We start from the raw sequence: 11294 nt of genomic DNA, 5'->3' as shown, positions 1-11294 counted from the left end.
AAAAAAAAAAAAACTAAAATATGTAGCAGCAAATTATACGAAATGCCTAAAGACTATACATAAATTGAACCATGATTCGGGAACAATATGACCTCGTAACCGAGCCCCCGTGCATATATATTATAAAATATAAAAATAAATAAATAAAAATTAATAAATTGCTATTTGAAGGAAAGTTTATAATCCCCAACTATACAAAGATGAGTCGAATATTGGCGTTATCCAGGATTGGAAAACAAAAATCGGATGTAGTCAAATGAAACATGTTTCAGTTACAAAATACATATACTATACAAAAAGCATGTCAGGGTCAGATCATACGACATACCTGAAAAAATAGTAAATAGGCCAAATTCTAGGCATAAACCGAAATCATTGTACATACTATATACGTTCTCACGACAGCAAATACACTTCATGCTCCTCTGCGCTGTACGTGATTTCTTCCTATAGAGTTCGCTTATTGCCGATTACTGGAACAGAGTAGGTCAGTTCTTTCCTTAACTATTGTGTTGGGCATTGGGAACTTTGGGAACTTTTGACTGACCTTACCTCTTGCAACGTATTCATTTTAATGCTCGTCAAAGAGCCCTTGTGTTCAGCTATGTGTACATTTTAAGCAGTAATTGTAAAGCCAAGTACGCTCGGAACGCTCCGCTTTGCCGAGCTACTAATGAATTCAACCTAATCTCTAATTCTAACGAACTCAATTTTTGCTGCCAAAGTCTTCTTTTGTGAACATTTTAAATTCAATTACCTAATTTAAGAATTTTAATTAAACAGGCCCCTTTTAATTTTCTCATAGTCTGTAAGAATATATTGTTCATAGACCATAATCATGGCGGAATTATACTAGGCGAAGAAATTAGAGCGATAAGACAGATTTCGACACAGCCTTATTTGAAAAATTGTCTTTAAAATTTGACTATAAGGCAGCCGAATGTCAGAAAATAAAGAGAGAAAGCTGTTTTATTGCTTCACCTGTTTATTGCGCCATGGACCATAATAAATAAATACACTGCCGGAACAAAGTATTGGCACAGCAAATTTTTCACAATTTATTCAACAATTTTCATTGTACTATATGGAAAACATAAAAATAGAATTCCTAAACTTTGTGCAAAACTCGCGAAAATTCAGCAAATTTTCATGAAAATTTTCAATCTTATACCTAATCAGACTTTTTAAAATTTTTTGGGTATGCAGATTTGTAGCCCAATCAATTTTATTATAACAAAGTGCAAGTTTTAAGTAACTAGGAATTACCGTTGATTTTTGGCAATTTTTTTTCACGCAGTCTCTTCCATACAACAAATTTTTTTCGAAAATACTTTATATGGAAAAAGTTCAAAACCCCTTCAACAAAAAAAAATCTCAAAAATCAACGCGATTTTTGACTAACTACGAACTTGCATTTTAATAATTAATGCGCTGCAAAACTGCATACTCAAAAAAAAATTCTAAAAAATCTGATTAAAAAGCTGAAAATTGTTTATGAAAATTTGCTGAATTTTCGCGAGTTTTACACAAAGGTTAGGAATTATATTTGGTAATTCTCTAGTATAGCGTAACAACCGCTAAAAAAAGGTCCGGAAAAGTCGGGAGGGGTACCAAACGACGCGTTTCGGTCACCCTATTAACAATCCGGAGGGGGAGCGCTAATATTATTAACCATTTAAAAGTTATAAACAAAAATGTTTTGTTAAATTTCGTTGTTTTGTATGGGCAATTACCCCAACAAAAATTCACTAAATCATCTGTTCTCACTTCCGCATTGTTAATAGGGGGACCGAAAGGCGTCGTTTGGTACCCCTCCCGACTTTTCCGGACCTTTTTTAGCGGTTGTTACCCTATACTAGATAATTACCTTATATTCTTATTCAAAATTGGCGGAAAAATATTAGAATAAAAATTGATGCATACATTGTGAAAAGTTTGTTGTGCCAATACTTTGTTCCGGCAGTGTATGTAAATACCATTTAAGGCTTTATACACATCACATGGCATTTAGATTCTAGAAAGACACTTTTTTAAACTCTTTTTCATTTGTTACTTTAATTATATTAAGAATTTCATAATTTAAATTAAAAATGTGGCTTAACTCACCTTCAAATGTTCAGTGCTAAGTAGCTCGAATTTATTGTCCTCGGTTCGCCTAACAAAAATTTCTAGATGAAAACACTGCACTTATTTTATACATAAATTTGTGAATCTTTCAATTAAAACACAAATAGTACTAATAAAAGTAATTTGTGAGATTTAACACTTCATATCGACAACATTGGCAGCCAGTTTGAAAACGACCTATCTCAGAAAACTTTTGATTGAAGAACGCCCTCCCAGCAAACAGTCTTTAACGTAAGAGAAATTTGGATTTCTACAATAGATAACTAGGGTAATTCTCTAAACGTTCTCGAGTCGATGACAAAGTTAGCGAACTACATTAGAATTCGATTCGAGAACGATTAGAGAAACAGCGCAAATTCAAATAAATGTAAATAAGCAATATTCCGAATTAATAAACCAAAAATTATTTTTAAGTTCAAATAATTCATTATTTTATTGCAAATACATTTAATACAAATTTTACAAACAAATCGTATTATTCAATTAAGCAAAACAGCAGTTTGAAATTCAAATTCGGATTAGAGATCAACATTGGAATTCGATTAGAGAATAAATATTTTCTCGAGTCGGGAACTATGTCCCATTTTTGTTGAGATCGCTAAGATTCCCGATACTTTTTCGGAGTCGTTCTCTAACGTTCGAGATTGGAGAATGTGGCCAGTTCTCCAACCATTCTCTAATCGAAAGCTAACCTCAATGTTTGCTGAGCTATCTCAGAATTCGGTTCAAAAACGACCTATCTCAGCACATTTTCAGCGTTCTTCAACCAAATTCTAAGATACGTTTTTTTTTCAATAAAATTCTGAATTACGGCGTTCTTCTATCATATTCTGAAGTAGAACTGGCTACCGAGATAGGTCGATCTTCTACTCAGGTGGCGATATGCTCAATAAACATCAAAAGGTACTTAAAATCGAGAACCTATTTATTTAACATTCTCAAAGTAAAATTTTTACAGGATATCTGGAAAATATTTACAATTGTGTGTACGAAAACGACTTCAGACTACATTCGGACGAGTAAGGAAACAGACGGATTGTACATAAAATTGGCTTGCATTTATATTTATGTACATACATATGTATCCATGGTCCATCTACACTAAGGGCTAGTTTTTCAGTGCCAGTTTGAACATAGATTAAATAAACTGAATTTAAATTGAACAGCTGCCTGATCTTAGTTTAAACCAGCCATATGGGACTTTTAAACTTAGTTTAAACCACGGCCGTGCACTGAAAAACTGGCCCTAATTGGTTCATGATATGTATCTACATATGTACATATAAACGCAGTAGAAAAAATTAAAATGTGATTCCTGAACATTAATGCGTGGGACTTAAAAAAGGTATCCGACCTTGACTTTACCTCATACAATTTCTTGGTTTCAACGGAAAAAACCAATTAACAAATTGTGAAAATTCTATAAAAATGTATAGCGCTGAGCAAAAAAAATACCAATTAACACAAGTGAGTAGTCCTCTTGCAAACAGCGTTGTGTTTTTGTAATAGTAAGCCATAAATTAAAAAAACGTCTACAAGTAAAATCCAAATTGATACTTTTTTTATTATCCGAAAATTTGGATAAATAATAACATTAAAAAACAAAATCGCAGTATGGGAGTTTTTGCAAATTTTATATATAAAAAATTTATATAGCGACTTTTGAAACAGTAACTTTTACATATGTAGCTTGTTTTTGCTTTTCGCGTTCCCTCTACCATGAAGACTGGTCTACTTCTTTTTTACGTCTTCCACTAGGCACCGAAACTACCACGTTTTCTTAGTTTTCTAAGTACATCAGAAGATGGAGACTTTGAACTTGTATAAATACGTACAATAAATATTAAACACACAATAAGTATTATAACGACTTTTGCTAGAGTAGCTAATGCTTGATGCAATTTTTTTTCAGAATATATAAGGATTTTGCACTGACATGAAACTTCTTTATATACTGGTACGTTAACCACCAAAAATAAAAATCGAAAAAAAAATTTACACAGTACTTTGCAAGTGGACTACTCAAGTTTCAGCTCTAGAAATATTTAGTTTATTATTTAAGCACCCTTCAATGTCATCGATAATTTTTTCCAATTTCTAGAAAATGGCTCGGCCACCGACTATTATGTCATGTGCACACCAAGTACAGAAAAACACTACGACCCGGAAAGGTTTAGTATTAACTAAATTCAAATTTAATTCATTGATTTATGTATATAAACATGGCAATTTACATATTCGCACGGTCTAGTATTTCTTTGGACTTTGCTTCTTGCGTTTTACTTTTTTTTGACACACCTTATACAACTGCTCACTTTGGTTTTGCCTATATTTTGTTAAATTTTTTTTTAAATTTCACTTAGCACTTTCACAAATTTTCACCAAGCGCAACAATAATGTAGCAAAAATACCACCAGCAAACGTAACTTCTTATAATATATAACTATATTTTTTTGCGGAACAATTCAAGGAATTCTGATATTTAAACTATGTATTCGTTTTAAATTGCACAGCTTTAAGATTCGTTCGCTATTTTCACAGTACTACCGACCCATGCGTTGGCGCCCCTCACTTTGCACACTAAGCAAATTCATTAATTTGCACCTTTTGCATATTTTATGGATATAAGGAATTGGCTTAAAAAATATTGCATTAACATCTCGTGTCTCTAAAGTAGCATTTGTGCTAAAAATTAGTGGCTCAACTTTGGTTCTATCAGCCGATGAAAGCACCAGCCATGCCCAAGTTCAGTATGGGGGGCGTGCCGCAGACGACGTAGTAGTGAATTTCAGAAAAAACGCTGTAAATCAGCAACGAAACGTGCCAATCAAACGCAACCATCACTCATTTATTCATATGCACTTTAGATTTCTGAATTTTTACCTTTTTACAATAAATTCTGCGGTTTTTTACGAAATTTTCGCAATTTCTTCACCCGGATCACAAAACGCACCGCCGACGAAGAAACTTGCTAAAAAATTTTATTCGACATCTTCTATGTTGCTTCTTCTTCCTCTGCAACGTAAATTCGTTCACCCAAGTTGGCCAACAACACTACAACCGAACTGTGCTGAACACAACCAGCGAACCAACGAATCGAACGTGTCGAGCGTTTGGCGCGCAGAAGATTTTCGTTATGTACTGGCAGCATGTTTTCTTGTCACTAGGCAACTTTGAGAAAGCAGTTTCCACATGCCAAAGTGTGGTAAGATGAAGAAGTGTGCTCAATTTTATTTGCAAATGTTTTGCTTCCAGAATTTTCGCTTTCCCTAGTCGAAACAGTTCTATTCAATATTGTTCTTATCGATTTACATTTGCCATCGTTTATGTACATTTACCTGTTTTAACTTGACCCAACATGCGTGATCACACATGATTTCCTCAAACCAGCAACAAAGTGTTGAAAAAAGGGCCAAACATGCGAATCGGGCCAAATATTGTTCAACACATTTGTCGTTTATTTCCCAGCCCAGCTCAAGTTTCCAACTCCGCATTGTATTTGTTTGTGTGGCTCGCACACACCTTACACACTTTGCTTGGCAATTCACCACAGCCAGCATGTGTTGTGTGCGACCCGACCAGCATTTGTAGTGTTGCCATTCATGAGACTTTATGCTCTTTGTTTGATTGATTTTTGCATTTTGTTAATTTTCTCGCCCATTCTCGTCGTTCGACGTTTTGTCGTATCTTTCACTTTGCTTTGATTCATCATTCGCAACCCAGGGTTTATCACCGCTGATGTCTTCGGTCGACCCGCCTTACATTGGTGTGCGAGTGCATGTGCAGGCATATCACTTTGGCCTCCATCTCTCGCACACCCCTTTACAATTTCTTCTTCCACTTCAACCAAATACTTCAGTTGTTGGTATTAGTGTTGCTACCATTGGCGCTGCCGCCGCCGCCACTGCCTGCGCACGATGAGTTTTCAGTTTTCATTTCCTTCGCTCAACCGATTATGTCGGTTCTTCTCCATCGCCATCGCCGTCTCATTCGTATATACATACATTTATACTCATTCTTTCTTCGCTAACGCTGAGGTTTGTGGCTATTTTTTTATATACATATATCATCGGCAGTACACATACATATGCATGTACTTATATACTCTGTATTCGTGTGTGTTATTTTCGTTTTATTTTGGCTTTGCTGCTTGTTTTTATTTCATTTATTTTGGCCTTTTTAATGGATGTGAAATAAATTTCGCTAATGCTGCTTTTGCAACTTTTTATTTTTCCATTCGCATTCGCTTGCCGCTCACCGCCTCAGCTTCCACGTTTGCTGGTTGAACGTGAGCGACGTTGCCGCTTTTCTCATGTTGAAAATAGAAACGGCATTAAAGTTTTATGTGCTGTGGACTTTTCAGTATTTTTGCATAAAACAGAATTCCCTGTGTGATTCGCTATGGTTTTATGATTGCTGTTATTTCATTCTTGTTGAAGTAACCAAAAAAAAAAAAACAAGGGTTTATTCGGTTTAAAGTCTAACAGAAGTCTACAGCGTCTGGTCACCATGAGGTAAGCCAGCGAGCGAGGAGCAAGCTGTTCGCTATAAATTCCCCACTTCCTTGAAGCCACGTAATAATCCAAAAACCAAGCCTCGGATAAGATCCTTCCAGTATTGTAACGACCTCGGCAAACCCTATAAGGACTATGATTTGAGGGCATGCATGCGGTGTGTCAGGTGTCTAAACAAGCCGGTTGGTTTAAGCCCGTGTGAAGGGAATTGACTGAACGCCACACAAGGTATTTGAAATTAAATTTGGGGATATGCTTAACAGCTGTTTCTTGTTTACAAAGGAATTTGCGACTTTGCGCGAGGTTTTAACGTCGTCATCACCCGAACACATCGACACAGCAAATAATATTGCGGCTTAAGAAAGCCGTAGAACCTTCCGACTTCTAAGTTGGCATGTAAAGATGTCGAATATTTGGTTCGAGAGCGATTTCGTCACCAAGCACTGCCATTCACTCTGGCGAACGAACAATTTGCCAAAATCAACTTCAAAGAGAGATTCTTCCAACGACTCGTTAGTACTTACATAGAGTGCTGCCCACGCCAAGATACAAAAATCGTGCATCCTACATGGCGGGATAAGACTGTTTTTCGTTGTCTGCATACTGCTGCTAGGCAAATATAAAAGGTTCTGCGACTCGCGGTACTGTGCATCACGGGAGCGCTGAGGCTCACTCCTCTGAACCTGAAATGATCCCCAGTTTACCGCCCATTGGCCTATTCGCGGAAAATCGTGCTGCTAAATCCGCACATAGATTGAAGGCAATAGGGGAATGCAATTTCATAACCTTTGGGCACAGCTTATTGGGGCTGGAAGCACAGGAAGCACGGTCTACATGGCACTTAGCTTTAAGTGGGAACGAAGGTTTGGCACAACGATTGAGGAGGAGGGATGGCGCAAGGGAATGAACCCTAACCGTAGATCCCTAAACATATTCACGAACCGACCTGAAAAAGCAACGGAAGTGGGTGCCGGTATTTACTGCTGGGAACTGAACGTTGCCTGACCATTGCATGAGCCCCATGAGCTAAGTAAAATTCTGACTTTCGTATTCACCACGAGAAATGTTACTTAAGTCCATCAAAATTTTCTTCCACAAATTGGTACAGGCTCTTACTGAAATATCGTAGTTTTTGTATATTACGAAAATATCGTTATATGAGAAGAGGGAGTGGTTACAGGCAGATTTCTCCCATTTTCAGTAGAAGTCTACCTTGTATAAAGAAGGGTAATCTACACACCAAATATTGTTGAGATATCTCGATTTTCGCTCGAGTTATCGTCCACACGGACAGACAGACGTGGCTTAATTGAATTCTCTTTTCATTCTGATCATTTACGTATACATTTGTCGATATCTATCTCGATTTCTTTAGGCTGTTACAAACAACCGTTATACGAACAAGGTTATAATTCCCTTGTGCACAAGTGCGCTCGGTTATAAAAAGACGAACCAATTAAATATCAGGCAGCTGTTAACCATAAACGCAAACATATGAACTTGTTTTTACGTAACGTTTGTTTAAATTTTACAAAACCAGTCAAGATAGCGGTTTCAGAATGACGAAAAGAATAACTGTATAAGTCGGAATAAATCACTAAAGTAATATCGCAAGTAATACTATGGTCGGTATTGTAATTTTCGTCGGAACAGATTCGCGATGTAGCCACACCTTAAGTATGTAATCTAAAAATAGGGGTGTTCACACCAAAGCTTGGTACCCGGTTAATCGGTGTTCACTTAAACGGTGTTCACATGAGGCGATTTTACAAACAATTTTAAAGGCGATTAGTTTCCTCAAAAGGTTGGCTGCAACCCAAAAATCGTCTCATGCAAAGACCAGGGCTGTTCAGGATATGGTTGAAATGGTCTTGGATTTGCAGATGGAATTGCATTTGATAATTTTGTGCTTGCTGCCATGTCAACCGTGTGCATTTTATTTTGAATTTACAAATGCAAAGAACTGAACAGCCCTACCGTATTATTTTTCCCATGTCTCTTGTTTGTGTAATACTACTTTAAACGGCGAGTTTCCAGACAATTTTAGAGGCGATTATTTGAGTCAAAAGTTGGCTACCCCCCCAACTTCATTGGAAGCGATTTGTTGAAAGGCCGCTCACACCAGATGATCGTTGCTTTCAACTAAAAGTTGCCTGTAAAATCGCCTTATGTTAACACCGTATTAAACAAACAAAATACAATAGAGGTCTTCCCACCGAGCTTGGTACTCGGTAACTCGGTGTTCGGTAATTTGTGCCCATGTATTTTGTTTGTGTAAAATTATTATTTTTGGTCGGTTTGCCATTTACCGGATGGTGGAAGATTGATAATTTTTCTGGTTTTGGTAAACTGTAATCAGTTGTTCGATATATAAGCAATTTTAAATCCACCCGCTGCCGAAAGTTGTAACGCAGAGGAGTAAATAAAATTCCTTAAATTTGCTGTTACAATTTATTTTTATTTTTTATGGGGAAAAAGCTACGAATCAGCTATTAATTAACATAGTTTACCAGACTAACAAAAGATATCTGAAAAGGACATTCACAGTTGATAAAATTACCGAGCGGCAACTAGTAGGTGTGAAGTACCTTATTAGTAAAATTACCGAACACCGACTTACCGAATACCAAACCCCTTTTGTAACTAAGCCTTAACACTGAGTTCGCATAAGGCTATTTTACAAGAAAATGTTAGTTGAAAGCAACAATCGTTTGGTGTAAATGGCCTTTCAACTAAACTAATCGCTTCCAATGAAGTTGGGGTGCAGCCAACTTTTGATTAAACAAATCGCCTCTAAAATTGCCTGGAAAATCGCCCATGCGAACACCGTATAAGCTTTCCGATATGTTCGAGACTTAATATCGATAGTATTCGTTATTGACTTTAAAATCATAGATAAGTCGTCGATAGTTTCGTGTAAGGCCAGATGCACACATGCGTTTTAATAGCAATTGCGTTCCATTATACACGAAGGGGAAACGGTAAACTTACTGGGTGTTTACTTAAGACAATTTTGCAAAGACAATTTCAATACATTCACAACTTTTACCTATACATCCACACTTCTCTCATTGTCTTCCTCACTGTCTTTGACTTTTCGAAGACAGTGAATTGAACAGTAAATCGGACAATGCGGTCACGGCGTGGTTAATTTGGGGAAAAGAGGCAATACAAATCGCAAAATTATGAAGGATGCATTGTAACGTTAATGTAGCGTTTACCAAAAAAAGCAATCGTATCTGTTGAAACGATTCAGTTTTTTATCGTTTAGGTAATTATCAAAATAATTATATTTTGGTGTTTAACGAAAATAAATTCAATCGTTGATGCTGAAGCTGTAGCATGCATTTAGGTGCACCTATTAACACCTAAATAGTGAGCTGGCAATGGCATACAACAACAACTCTTCGTTGATATATGTATTTTGTTTCCATGTTAACGGTTGATGATTTCTTTCGTTTCAACGTTAACGATTGAGTTTTGTTTCGTTAATTCAGCTCTGAAACGAAACGAAATTATTTTGATAAGTTATTTTTGCGCATCAACAAAACGAAATCAATTCATATAGTTTGTTGAGCATCTCTGTGAAAAATCGGTTTGTGTTTTTGATATTTTAATAAATAAAATGGAATTCACGCCAAATGACACTAGCGGCGGTGGCTGAAAAGTGTATTGTGTTTATAATTGTCTGGACGCTTACTTTACACAAAACTTTGACAACTAAGGTCGGTGTTATGCAGACAAACTTTTGTTTGGCAAATCAAATGGCGGCCGCGTAGTTTGCTCGAAGGTGGTTATGTCGAGTTTGGCACTGCGTTGCACGCTGAATGTTGTTTTTCGTTGCTATTCCCAACACGAAATGCAGTTCTCTGGCTTTCGGTATCACGGCAATTTTTGCGTATAGCAACAATTGTCTAAAATTCTTGTATATGACAACACCCAATTTGTTGCAGTTTGACCAAGGCATATTCAACAAGGTAGAAGTGACAATTCAGTCGAGCTCTCTCATACCTGACTGTAATGTCAAAAAATGTAAACAAAGAAATTAACCCTTTGTTATGCATTTACCATATTTGATAGAACTCAACATCTTTGAAATTAAAGTTTTTGTCAATATGAAAATATTTAAAATCTCATTAGAATCAGCTTCATTTTATTTATTGAATTTTCGGTTTAATGTAAATGTGGAAATGCATACTTACACAAAATTACACACTTAATGAAACACACTCATTTATAAAACCGTTTTGGCAATTTTCTTGCTTTTACTATCCCAATGTTTTTGAGCATTTATTTTTTTATTCAAATACCTAATTCTAAAGTATATTAGACATTAAAAAAACCTGGGACCAAACGCGTCCATTTAGAAATACTCGGCTGCGATAGGCAACAAATAAAGTCACGACCACACGTGAAGAGTCTCCTAATGAAACATCGCAGCAATTTGCCCACCGTTGTCGCTTAACTTGACAACTCGAAGGTTTAAAATAACGCACAAGTTTGTTGTCCAGGCTCTTGAAAAACACAACGCAGCGCTCGCAATTCGTTTTCATTTTATTATGTATTTAAAATCAGTCGCAAAGCTCACAATTGAAAATTTATATTAAAAAAAAAAAAATTTGAATAGTATAGGGTTAAGAGTTGACATTTCAG

At 36.2% G+C, this 11294-nt stretch overlaps 1 protein-coding gene across 1 annotated transcript in view; it reads left to right on the top strand.

Moving 5' to 3' along the window:
* The window catches only part of LOC118748391, a 199178-nt gene that overhangs the window by 71409 nt on the left and 116475 nt on the right, over window positions 1-11294 (top strand). The gene's annotated exons all lie outside the window — the stretch shown is intronic.

Source organism: Rhagoletis pomonella, unplaced genomic scaffold (assembly GCF_013731165.1).
Source record: "Rhagoletis pomonella isolate Grant_MI unplaced genomic scaffold, Rhpom_1.0 Rhpom_scaffold_00013, whole genome shotgun sequence".
NCBI lineage: Eukaryota > Metazoa > Arthropoda > Insecta > Diptera > Tephritidae > Rhagoletis > Rhagoletis pomonella.
This window is presented reverse-complemented; position numbering and strand designations above follow the sequence as displayed.